This window comes from Aquarana catesbeiana, linkage group LG04, assembly GCF_042186555.1.
Source record: "Aquarana catesbeiana isolate 2022-GZ linkage group LG04, ASM4218655v1, whole genome shotgun sequence".
Classification (NCBI taxonomy): domain Eukaryota; kingdom Metazoa; phylum Chordata; class Amphibia; order Anura; family Ranidae; genus Aquarana; species Aquarana catesbeiana.
Genome location: NC_133327.1, coordinates 581,106,247 through 581,122,676, shown reverse-complemented (window position 1 = coordinate 581,122,676; position 16,430 = coordinate 581,106,247). Strand labels below are relative to the sequence as shown.

Genomic DNA, 16,430 nt, shown 5'->3' with positions numbered 1-16,430 from the left:
ATTTATTATACCCAAGGTAATAGGGCAAGTAAATTATTAGCAAACAAACTAAAAGGCCAGAGACAAAAAACAAAAATTCCTTTCATCCACCACCCTTCCACTAATGCTAAACTATACCACCCTCAAGCAATAGCTGACACTTTTAGCGATTTCCATGGTTCACTTTGCAATCTAAACCGAGATCCCGACACTAGCCAACCTAACTCAGAAATAATCACTAAGTTCCTAAAGAGAGTAAAACTCCCCCAACTGTCTCAGGAACACCTGGTAGCATTGAATTCCCCATTCACAACTCTAGAAATCCAAGAGACTATAGAATCATTACCTAATAACAAATCACCTGGGCCTGATGGCTTCACAGGGGAGTACTATAAAGCATTGAAATTCATTCTAACCTCATATATGACTAACATATATAGCGCAGCAGCTGCCTGCTCGCCCTTATCATCCAAAATGCTCAGAGCCCTGATAATTACACTACCCAAGCCAGGGAAGGATCCCACGACACCCCAAAACTTCAGACCCATGTCCCTTCTAAATAAGGACCTAAAAATTTATGCTAAACTAATTGCCCAATGCTTGCTAGACATTATACCTCTCCTAATCCACCCGGATCAATCAGGTTTCACTAAAGGCCGGCAAACCACAGATGCTACCCGCCGCTTAATTAATATAATACATCTGGCAAGAAAGCAACAAACGCCTTCTCTACTCCTAGCATTAGATGCAGAGAAGGCGTTCAATAGAATCCACTGAAGTTACCTAGCCCATGTATTGACCGGCTTTGGCTTCTCTGGTCCAATATTCACTGCCATTATGGCTTTATACGAAAACCCCTCTGCCCAAGTATACTCTTCAGGGATGATTAATGGCACCATTGGCATCATATATGCGCTCACACCCGCAAATCTGGTTTTCAAATTCAAAATACCGAACATGTCACATCAGCTTATTCGCGGATGACATAATACTAATGCTAACAAATGTGGAAACTTCCATGGCTTCAATACACTCAACCCTATCAATGTTTAACCATATATGCTACTACAAAATAAATGAATCTAAATAATTTATTTTAAGTTTGGGTATACCCATTAATACACAACATAAATTACAGCATTTATTCTCATATGTGTGGCAACCAGAAGGTATCAAATATCTAGGTAGCACATTAACCGCTGATGTAAAGTCACTAGTAGTGGCTAATTACTCACATTTCTTATGCCCCGTACACACGGTCGGACTTTGTTCGGACATTCCGACAACAAAATCCTAGGATTTTTTCCGACGGATGTTGGCTCAAACTTGTTTTGCCTACACACGGTCGCACAAAGTTGTCGGAATTTCCGATCGACAACAACGCGGTGACGTACACCACGTACGACGAGACTAGAAAAGGCCGGTTCAGAACCAAGCGCGGCACCCTTTGGGCTCCTTTTGCTAATCTCGTGTTAGTAAAAGTTTGGTGAGAGACGATTCGCGCTTTTTCAGACTCGTGGCTTTCAGATCGTTTTCTGCCGTTCAGTTTGTGCTTGTGGGTTTGTATCTGCTCTTCAGTGTGTGCAGTCAGTTCGTATCGGAGTTTTCTGTGCGATCTTGCCCGCTCGTTGCTGTTTTTCAGGTCGCTCTTCACAGGCCTTGCTGTTCTTCAGTGCGTTCTGTTACTTCGTTCTGAGCAGCCGACCGTTTTCTAGCCATGTTTCGTATGCGTACTCATCGTAGAGTTCGTGCTGTGCGGGGGCTTGGTGTTGGGGTCCTGACCTTGACACAAGTCCAGTCCATGAACGGGGTGGGGAGGAGTTCATGGACCAAGAATTGGTTGCTTCAGCGTGACCAGTTCTCTCATATGCCTTTGCTCCGTGAGATCCGTGAGAATAATCCTGATGATTTCAGGAACTTTCTCAGGATGACGGACCCCGTATTTCACCGTTTGTTGGCTTCGCTGACCCCCTATATCAGCAGGCAGGATACCTGCATGAGGCAAGCCATCACTCCGGAGCAGAGGTTGGTCGCTACCTTGCGGTATTTGGCCACAGGGAGAAGTCTGCAGGACTTGAAGTTCTCGACCGGCATCTCCCCCCAGGCTCTGGGTATCATCATCCCAGAGACCTGTTCTGCCATCATCCAGGTCCTGCAGAAGGAGTATATGAAGGTAAGATTTTTTTCCTTTTATATCGCATTTTATTGTATTGAATGTTTGATAATATCTTGTATTTCTTTCCTCATTCCCTAATTACCATGATTGTAATATGCTGTGAATGTCCCCTTTGTCCTCATGCATGCTGGATTTTTATGTAATTATTATTTTATGTCCTTCATACATATTTGCCCTTCAATAACCTCTCCAGCATGGTGTCTCCTGCCCCTATATTCACCTAATGTAGTCACTTAACAATGTATTTTATCAGCTCCATGGTAGTGCTTTACCCCAAACACCCCCTAAAATGTTTGTTAATGTTATTTTAGCTTTAAATTCAGGCAGAGTGCCAGAGGCTTTTTTTGTGGTGTCCACAAATTTTGGGTAACCCTCCCTCCCCCCAACTGCTAAGTCAGCTGATCCCAATTCTCTATCCTCAATCATCTATCTGCTGACTTTGCCAAACCCATACACACTATACCCATCTCTTTACTGGTCATATTTATGGATGAATTCCCCAAAGCATGTAGTGCAAGGGCCTGCCTGTATACTTTCCAATGGAACTGTTTAAAGTTTTTGTATCCTATTATTATCTTGATAGGTAATAGCAGAATGTCCAAATGTCCTCAAATGTGTACAATGTGTATTTATATCTTTGTATTCAGACACTTCTTACCTGTCCAGTGGTCTGCTAATAGTGTAACTAAGGAGGGGCTGTTCCAAGTAATACCCTGTATTTAGGCATTCATCTCTCAATGAAGTGAAGAGGGTTACCTGTCCAAGAGTTCCCCCCCCCTATAATGTTAGAAATGGCCCATGAGAGGGGGGGAGGGGGAATATGATAGGTGTACCTTATACTTTGGCCTTGTTAAATTCCCCTTATTAAATGCTATCTGGAGCTTGCCCCATAATGTTTGTGTATAATCTGCTTGCCATGTTTCTGTGAAAAAATAGTAATGTTTATTGTTTTTTCCTCAACAGTTTCCTTCCACGCCACAGGAATGGCAGACTGTGGCCTCCCACTTTGCCCAGCGGTGGGACTTTCCTAACTGCGGAGGGGCAATTGATGGGAAACACGTCCACATCGTCCCACCACCCAACTCGGGGTCGTACTATTATAATTACAAGGGGTTTAATAGTATAGTGATGTTGGCGGTGGTGTCGGCTAATTACGACTTCTTGTATGTGGACGTGGGGAAGAATGGCCGGATGTCCGATGGTTCTACAGGCGTCTCCAGAATGGCAGCTTGGACTTGCCACCTCCAGAGGACAATGTTGAAGGTCTCCCATTTGTGTTCGTTGCTGATGAAGCATTTGCGCTGGGGGACCACCTGATACGGCCATTCCCGATGAGGACCCTCACCCCGGAACAGAGGGTTTTTAATTACCGGCTGGCCAGAGCCCGAAGAGTGGTGGAGAACACATTTGGAATCCTGGCCAGCCGGTTCCGATTATTTCTGACACCCATCCATATGGCGGAGTATAAACTGAACCATATAATACTTGCCTGCTGTGTTCTCCATAATTTTTTAAGAAAACATTCAGCCAACTATGCTGGCTCAGTTGGGCCTGAGGCCGGAATCCCAAATCCATCAACACTGACGGTGCTTGAAAGTGGCCGTTCCTGGCTTGCCCTCCCTGAATGCCCGTGATGTCCGGTTACGCTACCTGGAGTTCTTTGCGGGTAGGGGGGCTATCAATATGCCAGAGAATCTGTGAAACCTTTTTCAAATAAAAAACAAACAAAAGAAATTCTTGGTGGACATTTACTGCTTGTGTTTGTTTTAGCTGACCCTGACAGAAATGTTTTGAGTGCAGAAAATGTCGTGATTGGGTAACCTTATAAAAAATAGTGTTGGCTGGTACTTCCTAAATGCCAAAACACATTTCACTACAAGTGCACTTGCAACTGCACTGAACCTGCACTTGTAGTGCAAAGTGTAATTGCCCTTAGGAAATAACCCCCATTTGTGCATAAAACAGCAATTACATCACCCCAAAAGTGTTGTAGTGTTGAGACAATAATCCACACATTCTTGAGTAAGGCACTTTTTTATAGCTGCACAATCACATGTGCATTTACGCAAGGTTTTTAAAACAAACCAACATGTTTGTTGTATAACAATGTTTGCAGTAGCATTATCAAAAATCGAAATATCCATTTCAGATAAAACAGGCCTGTGTAAAAGCAACAAGAAAGCCAAAAAACTTGAACTTACAAAGTTCACATATGGTAAAACCTGAAGGCTATATCAGACATGAGTATTTAGGAACTGTGTTTGATATAGCGTTCAGATGGGGGGAAATCACCCCTGGAAAAGCCAAATTTGGAAGATGCACACCAATTTACGAATGTCAACATGTGCTATCTGCCATCAGGGGGGATCAAGGGACGTGTTTTGGGGGAGCAAGCCCTTCCTCAATGCGACTTTATAATTGAGGAAGGGGTTGCACCCCCAAAACGCGTCCATTGATCTCCCGTGATGGCAGATAGCACATGTTGGCACACTGTGTGCATCCTCCAAATTTGGCTTTTCTAAACATTGTAAAAATTTTAGTAACATAAAACAGGTGATTTTGTGGGGTTTAAATTCGCCCCAAAACATCAGTGATGTTATTATTTTTTTTAATAACATCAGTGATTTGTTGCTGGATGTTTTGCAATTGGAGATTACACCCCATGATCTCCCCGATGAGTATCTGGGCACTTTCAGATGTAAAGCGTTCTGGATCACGATCACCTAAAAAGAGATAAAGAACAAAAAAAAAGGTCTCAAAAATATGCCACCATCCATCTCTTTTACCTGAGTCTGTGGTCGCAGACACTCACCTGTTGTGGTGCCAATCTCCACCACGTCTTCTTCTTCCTCCTGCTCAGCTTCTTGGGTTGGTATTTCCCCTTCTTCCAGAGGGGGGGGGGTCTCTGGTCTCCTGGGATGAGGGGTGTCCTCCCAGTCTTTTCTCCCCTATGTAAAACAAAAATGGTATAATTAGCACACAGATATTTGATGGTAGAACTAGAAATAGGAAACATTGCTTGGAAGTGGGGTACAATTGTCTATTTTAGCCGAGTTCCAAGATGTATATTTTTTATTGCCTTTGTCAAGCTGCAATACTTTACCTGTTTGTTACAAGCTTCACAGATGTAGCCCCCCTATAGTATACACTGGAGCACCTGTGTGGCCCCCCCTAATAAAAAGGGTGTTCTGGGGTCCCACACTAGTGCTCCAGTGTCCAGATGTGAAAACAGCTGCTCAGTGTCCTCTCCTTACACACAATCTAGTTAGCATTTCATTCTAGTAACAAACCCATCTACACAAACAAATATTTGGCATCCAAGTAGGCCCCCAAAAATGTGTGAAAATGCAATGGTGTTCTAGAGGCCGAAAGAAAAATGTTTGATACGAACGAATAATGGGCCCATGAACATTAAAGTTGACCTTTTGAAACGTTACAATTACTAAAAGCATATGGAGCAGAACGAACGGAATAAAGACAGAAAGAATAGGAACACAGCACAACTACTTACTTTTTTGCAGCACTCTCCGGATCTTTCGGTACTGCTCTGGCTCTCTTAACTTCAGGTCCGACCACCGCTTCCTGAGCTGATCTTTCGATCATCGTACCCCGAAATTCCTCTCAAGGCTCCTGACCACTTTCGCCATGATCTTGGCCTTTCGGATGTTGGGGTTGGGGTAAGGCCCATATTTTCATATTTTTCGGACTTCTTCATGATGTCGACCATCTCCAACATCTCCCCAAACAACATATTTGTGGCCTTAAAACGCCTCCTTCTGGATCGGGACGTGCCTGGATCCGGGCTTTCCTCCTCCTCCTCCTCGTTGTTAGAATTATTATCACGCACCTGTTGTAACTCCGCCATCATGCTCTTCCCCCACTGCGCCGAACGAAAAGGGGCGGGGAATACACTAGAAAGAACGTCAGGGGCGGGCGGAGTTACACGCATGCGCAGTGTGTATAAAGCGTAACACGCGTGCGTATTATGTACGATCTGTGAGCGGAGGAAGGAGCATTGGACGCGCCGATCGTAAGAACGAAGGTAAGAGACAAACTTGTGCCTATACTGCTTCTAGATTGAGGCCTATATTGTAACAAGATTAGGAGAGTTTTGTCTGACATTAGGCTTTGTCTTGTGTTGTGTCTTGCAGTGAACATGGATATCTTAATGAAATGACTTCATGTCAGTATTCATAGATATGCTAAGTGAGCTGCCATGTCTGTGGGAGATTACCCACCCCCATTTCAAGAACCAAGCAAAGAGGAAGGCAGCACTGGAGCAATTGTGTGAAATTGTGAAGCAGGTGATCCCCACGGCAGACATCACCTATTTAAAGATATTAATTGGTGGCCTGAGGAGCACATATCTAAGGGAGCGCAAGAAGGTCCTGGATTCACAGAGATCCGGAGCAGCAGATGACATCTATGTCCCCAGGATATTGTACTACGACAGGCTGCACTTTCTGGCAGGCCAGACTGAACCCAGGCCATCCCTCTCCAGTCTTCCTTCCACGCTTCCTTCCCCCCCGGCTGAGGCTTCTGACGCCCAACCTGGGCCTTCCAGGCAACAACACATGGAGGAGCCCAGATTGAGCCAGGTATAGCATTCCTCTAAATATTTCTGCTTGTCCAATCAATGATATTAACTAGATGTTAGTTGGAAGTACTAATTTAGGATTGTGATTGATGAAGCAACAACTAAAACCATGTCCCTTTTTCATACACAGGGAAGTCTCAGCCAGGAGGTGGCCGGGCCGAGCCGGCTGGCTGATATCAAGGTCTCTCCACCACACCTGAAAACAGAAAGTGGCAGTAGGACGAGTACCCTAGAGGAGGCGGCTATAGCATTCTTTTGGAGGGCTACAGAGGTCCTGGGAGCACCCCACACCAGGCAGGAGAACATTGCTGCATTCATAGCATATAAAATGCAGAGGATGGAGGAGGGCCAAAAAGCCATGTGTGAGGCCCTCATATCAGAGGCTCTGGAGAAAGGTATGAGGGGCCAAATTACACCTCACACACAGCTTTGGGATGGTCCTCCTCCTCCTGCAGGTCCTCCTCCTCCTCCTCCCTCTCCTCCAGGTCCCCCCAGTCCTCCTCCAGGTCCTACTCCTCCTCCTGCCACATCTCCAACTGCACAGCCACAGCCCGGAAGGAAGTGTGGAAGGAAGACCAGACAGTGATTGCCCTGGGTTCAGTCTGGTCGGCCAAAAGATGCAGCCTCTTGTGGTACCACAGCCTGGGGAGACAGATGTCATCTGCTACTATCCGGATCTCTGCGAATTCTGGACCAGATTGCCCTCCCTTACATATGGACTCCTCAGGCCACCAATTTTGATGTTGAAGAATTGATGTCTGCCGTGGGGGTCCCAGGCTTCGCTAATTTCTCATTTTGATCCAGTGTTGCCTTCCTCTTTGTTTGGTTCTGATCCCTTAATAAAGGATTTTTGTTTTGAATTATACTCTCCTATGTGTTTTACTTCAAAAAGGACAGTTTGTTTGTGAGGATTCAGGTATATTTCAAATATACAATGTGAAATGAACAAGGGACACCACCAACAAACAATCTCCTTGAGATTAAATAATAAAAGATATCAATGGTGTTGGGGTAACTTGACACACAAAACACACCCAAAAATATTCTGGAGTAAAAATAAAAATAACATTGAACAAAGATCAGCCTTGGAAAAAATCCAAACATTAAAGAAAAAAAAAGGCTGAAAATCCAAAAAAAATAAATAAAAAAAAAATAAAAAACTGTCAGATGTGACAACTAATAAGAATATATTGAGGGAATCCCACTAAAAAAACACAAATAAAACTTTGTGAGAAGTGTGTGTGAATATGAGCAGCAAAACGACTTAATTCTTGTCACATTATAAAGAAGAAGAGAGTGCGCTGTATTAAACCATTTTTAACATTGCAGCGTGACGAAAGTGCTGTATCCATTACGAACGCTAAGTTTACCAGAACGAGCTGTCCCGTGTCGGAATTTCTTCTGAGCATGCGTGGCACTTTGTGCCTCGGAACAGGCCACACACGGTCGGAATTGACGCGATCGGATTTTGTTGTCGGAAAATTTTATCTCCTGCTGTCCAACTTTGTGTGTAGGAAAATCCGATGGAAAATGTCCGATGGCGCCCACACACGGTCGGAATTTCCGACAACATGCTCCGATCGGACATTGTCCATCGGAAAATCCGACCGTGTGTACGGGGCATTAGACGTTCTCCGCTCAAAACATAGCAAAATCAGAGCTGTCTTGGACTGGAAGACTGTCAGCCTTCAAAATGGTTTTACTACTACAACTACTCTATTTATACAGGACTTTACCCTTTTCTGTTTTTATGGCAGGGCAAAAAGGGCAGATGTGCATTTAATAAACTCAAAACTACAAGGAGAGCAGGGGGAATGGGACATGTGGTACTTAGAGACTACTGCCTTGCAGATCTTCTCTCAACTAAAAGCTTGGTTCCACCAACCACAAAATAACCTATGGGTGCTATTGAAGAGACATCAGGTACAAGGTAACAACTTATACCACTTTTTAATGGCTAGCCGCTTTCTTAAAAGTACCAATATTAAGGTGCCCCCCCCAATCAGAGCCATGGTTCAAGCATGGCATGCTTTATTAAACATACCTTTAGACAGCTCAGAAAGAATCACTTACCAATTCCCTTTCATGAGTCTTCCTTGGATGGTTCCTGATATAGCCATTGTACAATGGGATAAAAAAGGGATCAAATGGCTGGATGATATCCAAATAGGTCCAGCCACCAAAACTTTCAGAGCTCTGCAGATAGAATATGGGTTGTCCTCCCGGTATTCCTTCACATATATGCAAATAGTACACTTCTTTCGCTCTAACCCTTCACATCACATATTACCTTGGCGAATTACACCATTTTTTACTAAACCCCATTCGAACACCAAAGGTATTTCTCTATTATACAAGACATTGAACAATAAAGATGAATTTACCAAAACAACCCCCATAAAAGCCTGGTAACATGATCTTGGCACAACATACACACATGAACAATGGCAATCTGCACTCATCTTCACTTATTCTGCCACCAAAGATATAAACATGTAGGAACTGACCCCCTAAAAAATACTACTACGGTGGTATCTTACGCCCCACAGGATTTCAAAATTATCACCACAAGTTAACCTTTGTGTTGGAGACAATGTGGAGCGGTCGGTACACTCCATCATACACTTTGGACATGTCCAGCTACGTCTTCCCTATGGTTGGAGATGTTCCGCCTAGTTAACCAAATTTATGGGATCACAATTGCCCTTTCTCCTGGAGCAGCGCTATTCTCCTTGGATTTGGACAATACCCCTCATAAATTAAGAGGACCGATTATACATATCCTGCTAGCAACCCGTTTACTATTAGTCAGATATTGAAAGAATCCCAATACACCATCTATAAAAGAGGTGAATCAATTAACCCATGATAATGTCACCTATGACTTTCTATTTGCCTCGTCTAAAGGCAATTATAAGGCTGCTAACTCATTATGGGAGACCCTGGTGCAACTGGTATATCAAAAATCAAACTCAATAAACAACCATATCAAAAATCAAACTCATTGCACAACCATCTCAATGTCTACTTAAGTTTACCACCTGAACAGTGACGGTGTAGCTCTGTGTGTTATTGGTTATATCTTATATTTCCTTTTTGTTTGTTTTTTCTTTCAATACATCTGTAGCCTCCCTGACGGTTTTCCCGAGTGTGGCTCGGGGTTAAATTTCAGCACCATTAGCGGTAACCCCAAGCCACACATCATTGCAGGATCCTGGTGCAGTATACTTACCTTGTCCCCAGGACCCTGCGATGTCCCCCGCTGCGTCTGCGGGCTCTGTCCTCCTCTGAAGCTTTTCTGTGCCAGGCTCCATTCCCTGCGAGCGTCGCAACGCACGGGGAGCAGAGCCTGGTGGCAAATTAAAAAAAAAATGTAAAAATCATAACACATACAGTACTGTAACCTTACAGATTACAGTACTGTATGAAATTATTTCACATCCCTTTTGTCCCCAGTGCTTTGTCCAATGCCCTGCATGCAGTTTTATATTATATAAACTGTTTCTGCCTGGAAACTTGAGATTGTCCATAGCAACCAAAAAGTGTCCCTTTACATCAAAAGTGGTTTTAGACCAGCTAGAAAACAGCGATAGTAAATTAGAACACTTGCAGAATTGAGCGATAGTGAATTGTGGGGAAATTTATTTTATTATTATTATATTATTTTTTTTATTTATATTTATTTATTATATTATAATTTATGTTTTTGTTTCAAACTCCATCATACCCGGGATATCTACTAGACTCTTGGTGGACAGATTTAAGTGTGTTATTGTTAAGAATTACAGGCCTACAATATAAAACGCCAAATTTCCATGCAAAATAATTGTACTGCTTTCAGCACCTAAAATCCCAAATAATCATACCACCAGGGAGGTTAACATACAAATTAAATTTAGTATGGAAGAGATTATCAATCTTCATGAAGGTACAATACCTAGAGTTAATTGTATCCTATTCTACACCTAACAATTGTTTCATTTTCTCCATTAGCTCATCCCCCACAGTTATTACCTTTTGTTTCCACTTGAACCTCCCTTCTAGATTGTAAGCTCTAATGAGCAGGGCCCTCTGATCCCTCCTGTATTGATTTGTATTGTAAGTGTACTGTCTGCCCTCATGTTGTATAGCGCTGCGCAAACTGTTGGCGCTATATAAATCCTGTATAATAATAATATTCTATATGTTAATTGACGTACGGTTCGTTACTTCCGCACATTTTTGTACTTTTGTAATGCAAGGACTCTGAAAAGTTAATAAAAATATATTAAAATAATGATAATAAAAAAAAAAGTTAGAAATCTTGATTCTGCTAATAAAACCAAGCAACTAACATTTTTCTGTGTAAAAAATGTTGCTCCAGATTTTACAAGTCTTTTCCTTCATTTTATCGATCTCTAAAAGTTTAAAGCTGATCTCTAGGCAGATATAGAACACAAGTTAATGCAGTTATGTATTATTTAAAAACCAGCAAATGTATATTGAATTGTAACTTTTTCAGGTAAGCAAACGTGATATTAAACTCTTGTAATACACTCAGAATTGAGGAGGGCCAGCATCTAGGAGCCAATCCGGCTTTGCTGAAATGCACATGTGTTGACAGGAGCAGAGAGAGATGAGATAAAGTAGAATCTCATCAGTGGGCTGCTGCTCCTTCATTATGCATTCAGCAGGCTATGGGGCTGTTTTCAGTAGTGTTCTTAATAAATCTGCCCCGTCGATAGAGTAGAGGTCAAGGGTTTCTCTGAGTTGTTGTCTGGATCACAAACCTGACTGCACAGACTCTGCACAGACAAATTCTGGTAAAACAAATAAATATATACTATAGCTGGTCAGTCAAGCCAAAACAGATATTTAAAAATGAACACCGAGCAGATAAAAAAAAAACAAAAACAAAAAAAAAAAAACACATGCAAATGTGTATCTGGGCAGTAACACACCTCCTGTATTAGAGTACCCCACTCTAGATGAAGGAGCACAAGGGCACCTTTAGATAGCAGCATTGCTCAGGTCATATTTCTGAAAATTTTAACCACTTCCCATTCGGCCCAATTCTGGCACTTACATAGTTACATAGTAGGTGAGGTTGAAAAAAGACACAAGTCCATCAAGTCCAACCTATGTGTGTGATTATATATCAGTATTACATTGTATATCCCTGTATGTTGCGGTCATTCATTTGCTTATCTAATAGTTTCTTGAAACTATCGATGCTCCCCGCTGAGACCACAGCCTGTGGAAGGGAATTCCACATCTATGCCGCTCTTACAGTAAAGAACCCTCTACGTAGTTTAAGGTTAAACCTCTTTTCTTCTAATTTAAATGAGTGGCCATGAGTCTTGTTAAACTCACTTCGCTCCTACATGTAAAAATCACCATTTTTTTCTAGAAAATTACTCAGAACCCCCAAACACTATATATGTTTTTTAGCAGAGACCCTAAGGAATAAAATGGCGGTTGTTGCAACTTTTTATGTCACACGGTATTTGCGCAGCGATTTTTCAAAAGCTTTTTTTTTCCCTTTCGTGAACTAAAAAAAAAAAAAAAAAACGGTAAAGTTAGCCCAATTTTTTTGTATAATGTGAAAGATGTCACGCCAAGTAAATAGATATCCAACATGTCATGCTTTAAAATTGTGCAAACTCGTGGAATTGCGCCAAACTTTAGTACTAAAAAATCTCCATAGGCGACGCTCTAAAATTTTATACAGGTTACATGTTTAGAGTTACAGAGGAGGTCTTGGGCTAGAATTGTTGCTTTTGCTCCAATGCAAGCGGCAATACCTTACATTTGTGATTTTAACTTTGTTTACATATGTGGGCGCGACATATATATGCGTTTGCTTCTGTGCGCGAGCAAGGGGGCGCTTTAATTTTTTTTTTTTTATTCTTTATTTTACTTTTATTTTTACACTTTCTCTTTAAAAAAAAAAAAAAAGTTTTGATCACTTTTATTCCCATAAGAAGGAATGCAAACATCCCTTGTAATAGGAATAGTGCGTGACAGAGAGATGTGGGGCCAATAAGGGCTTTTGAGGGTCATAGAGATGACTGGGGGCCATCTGGTCACCAGAAATCTCTATGGTAAACTTCTGGCGGCAACCAATTCGTTGTCTGGTTCGCCGATCGTACGGGAGAGCCTGGAGAAGCACCAGGGGGTGGAGGTAGTGGGGGGACGTCCCCTCCCTTTGCCTGCAAGAACGATCAAGCGGCTGAACTGCTGCTATGATTGTCCTAACAGTGCACAGGATCGTCGGCTGAAAAAGATGATATCTGGATGATGCCTGTAGCTGCAAGCATCATTCAGATATCCCCACTCAAAGTCCATAACGTCATTGCGCGGGAAGTGGTTAAGCCAGCAGCTACAAAAACTATGTTCCCAAAACTGGCAGAACTTCCACTCAGATTGCCTAGGCACAGTGGACTTATTGGGTTAAGATAGACACTGCAATGTATGAGAGGCAGCTCAAATGTAAAGTCCTAAGTATCTTGCTAAATTCTAATCTTTATGTCTACTATTGTTAAAGTGCACGTATAGTCCAAACTTTCTTTTTTATTTTTGAATAGGGTAAAGCAGCCTTTTTTAACCAGGGTGCCCAGCCCCCCCCCCCCCTCCCCCCGAGATGCCTTGAGGTTTCTTCAGGGGTGCCTTGGCAAAATGCCTAAAAATGTATACAAGCCAACAGGTGGCTCAAGTCTGCTTTTTAGTTACACAAAGCCACAGGTTTTTATTGTGCACCATTTCGACCTTCCAGCCACCGGCAACCTAACAACCAATTATGTCATCGGTGTTGATAAGAAGGATATTGATCACCTGCACAGCATCCTTGTTTGACCCTCCCCTGCCCCCTCCGTCAACACTGTGGTCACATTAGCTGAGTGATGGAGAGAAACTGAGGGAGCGGAGAAACACTGGAATACTAGTCGGTACTAGTGTGGAAAAATGTATTTACTTTGGAGGCATAAATAACCTCTAATTTTGGGTGTCCTATGTGTGTGTCGATGCTGCCGCATCGACACACTATTAAAATATTTTTTTACATTTTAGAATGGGGTGTCTTGAGACTGTCCATACTTTTAAAGGGTGCCTTGACTGAAAAAAAAGATGAGAAACATTGGCTTAAACTCTTTTTGAAGAAACCAAAAGAAAAAAAAAATGCCTCAAAAACAACTGAGAGACACAGGTATTCAGATAATGCTGCATTGTACTGATGCTTACAGGAAATGTGGAGATTTGTAAGCCATCTCCTGTACCCAACATGCCTCAGTTTGTGGAAAAGCAGTATCAAGAGCAAAGCAAAGACAGAAAAGAGGGGTGGGACCTGTACTCCCCCGTGGGCTCCAAGATCAAGATTTTATGGCAAATCCAAAAAGCATATTTTATGTCTCATATATTGAGGGACACAGGAATTCAACCACAGTCAGGATTTCAAAAAGCATTCCAACTTAGAAGTGGGAAACTGCCATTGACAGGTTCATAAAAAGAAAAGCCAACGATGAAGAAATCTATCCTCCTTAACCATATCAATACTGGGCACTTTCACCCCCTTCCTTCCCAGACCAATTTTCAGCGCTCTTGCACTTTCAATGACAATTGCGCGGTCATGCTACGCTGTACCCAAATGAAATTTTTATCATTTTGTTTGCACAAATAGAGCTTTCTTTTGGTGGTATTTACTCACGACTCCATTTTTTATTTTTTGCGATATAAGCAAAAAAGAGCAAAAATTTTGAAAAAAAAACCAATATTTTCTTCTTTCTATTTTAAAAGAAATCCAATAAAATCGAATTTTGTCATAAATTTAAGCCAAAATGTATTCTGCTACATGTTTTTGGTAAAAAAATTTTCGTTAAGTGTATAATAATTGGTTCGTGTAATCACGGACAGATGTACGCAAATGATCATGTACAGATGTGTGCAGGTGATCATGGACATGTGTGCAGATAATCATTGGGACACTTGTGATTTTAGTGGGACATATGTGAGGGACAGGTGTTTTTATTATTTGGGGACTTGTGTTTTGGGAACATTGTGTGGGGATATTGTGTGGGGACACTATGTTGGTGATCAGTGAGTAAAAAGCTGTAAAAAACACCAGCCGGCTGCAGCGATCCTCTCTCCTCTCCTCACCGACAACTTCTGTGTGAGGAGAGGAGAGCCAATTGCCTAGCAACCGGCTGTATTTACATCACATGGCAACTGCGATTGGACATGGCCATCATATAATCAGGAGGGCTAAACACAGAGCCCTCCTGCCGATCGGAGATGCGCCGTGTCCGGGTGACACAAGCGCATCACTGTCCCATGCACAGAGCCAGATGGACAGCAGCCCATACAAAATACCAGTTTGGATGCTTGAAATGAGCCATCACAACTTAAGCACCAAGCTCCAGAGATCTGCTTTAAGAAAAGGAGACTATAGCGAAGTGGTCCTTTTTGAGGGAATCCACTCATTCTGACACAGTGTGACAGATTAAAGTTACTACCAATTTGGGATGGAGGGTAAGACGTTCACACTTGGTCCCGCTCTCTTACCTTGTGAAATTGTTGGTGGTGGTGATGGTGAGGGGATTTTAAAAGATGCTCAAAGGTGTAATAGAGGAGGTAGCTCCCAGTGCTTCAACTTAAATGGCCCCTAGTTACCATATAAATCTCAGGACTTGGAAAGTTCTCCACTGCTAACATAGTCTGGTCTAAAAACTGCCACAATGCAGAGCCCAGTGCCTGACTGTCACATTCCTGGTTAGCCCTGAATGTCCATTCTGCCAGGGTCCGAGTACAGCATCTAAAGCTAATGATGAAGAAACTTTAATCTGGATAGTTGTTATATAGATACCTGCTCAGCAGGACTGTAGTAAGAAACCTTGATTCAAGTCACAGAGGAAAAATTCCAAGGAAAAAAGCTAGCAAGAGAAAAAAAAATACTTTTCTCAGCAGAGCTGAAAAAGGGTCCAACCTCCTAAGACGCTGGCAAAAAACTGAGGCATGCTTGGTAATGATGAATTCTGGGGTCTTTCAATGGACGACTAAAAAAAATTGTCCTGAGCTGGGTCACTTGCTGGCATATATTTCTGATAATTCTCTAGGTCATAGTTCCTAATTCAGTGTTCAGCAGCCTTGTCAACCTTATCAGGAGGAACTTATTGCAGCAAGACCTTGCAAAAGATGCTTCATACTTACCTGTCTGGCAGCCAGTGTGTTCAGACTCAGCTTTCTTGAACAGCTCATATGGTCCATAGTATTTGCCACTTCTGGGAGTGTTAAATAATGTAAATAATGTTTCATAAGCTGGCTGCTGTAGTTCCTCTCCCCATGGCACTATTGTGGATTGAAGGTAGGAACCACAGAGGCCAGTGGAGGACATGCTATTTTTCACACAACTACTTCTTTCCCTACCAATTCAAACACACTGCATAAAGCAAATCATAAACGAGTGAACACATTTTATTGCAAAATATTTCTACCCAAAACAAACTGCACATCTACTAAGTTTCAAACAGCTATAAAGAGCCAGTGTTGAATCCAACCAGAACAAGCTGGAAAATGTATTTTTTTAACATGTTTGACTTTACATTTGCCATCAAAAATGTGAAACTGTCCTTTACAATTTAGCTTACAACAGATATAAAACAAGAAGGAACATGGCTTTGCTGTGAAATTCTCATGAATCTACAAACT

General features: G+C 42.2%; 1 protein-coding gene across 3 annotated transcripts in view; it reads right to left on the bottom strand.

Moving 5' to 3' along the window:
* Nucleotides 1–16,430, bottom strand: part of FANCL (FA complementation group L) — a 235,619-nt gene that overhangs the window by 115,984 nt on the left and 103,205 nt on the right. The gene's annotated exons all lie outside the window — the stretch shown is intronic.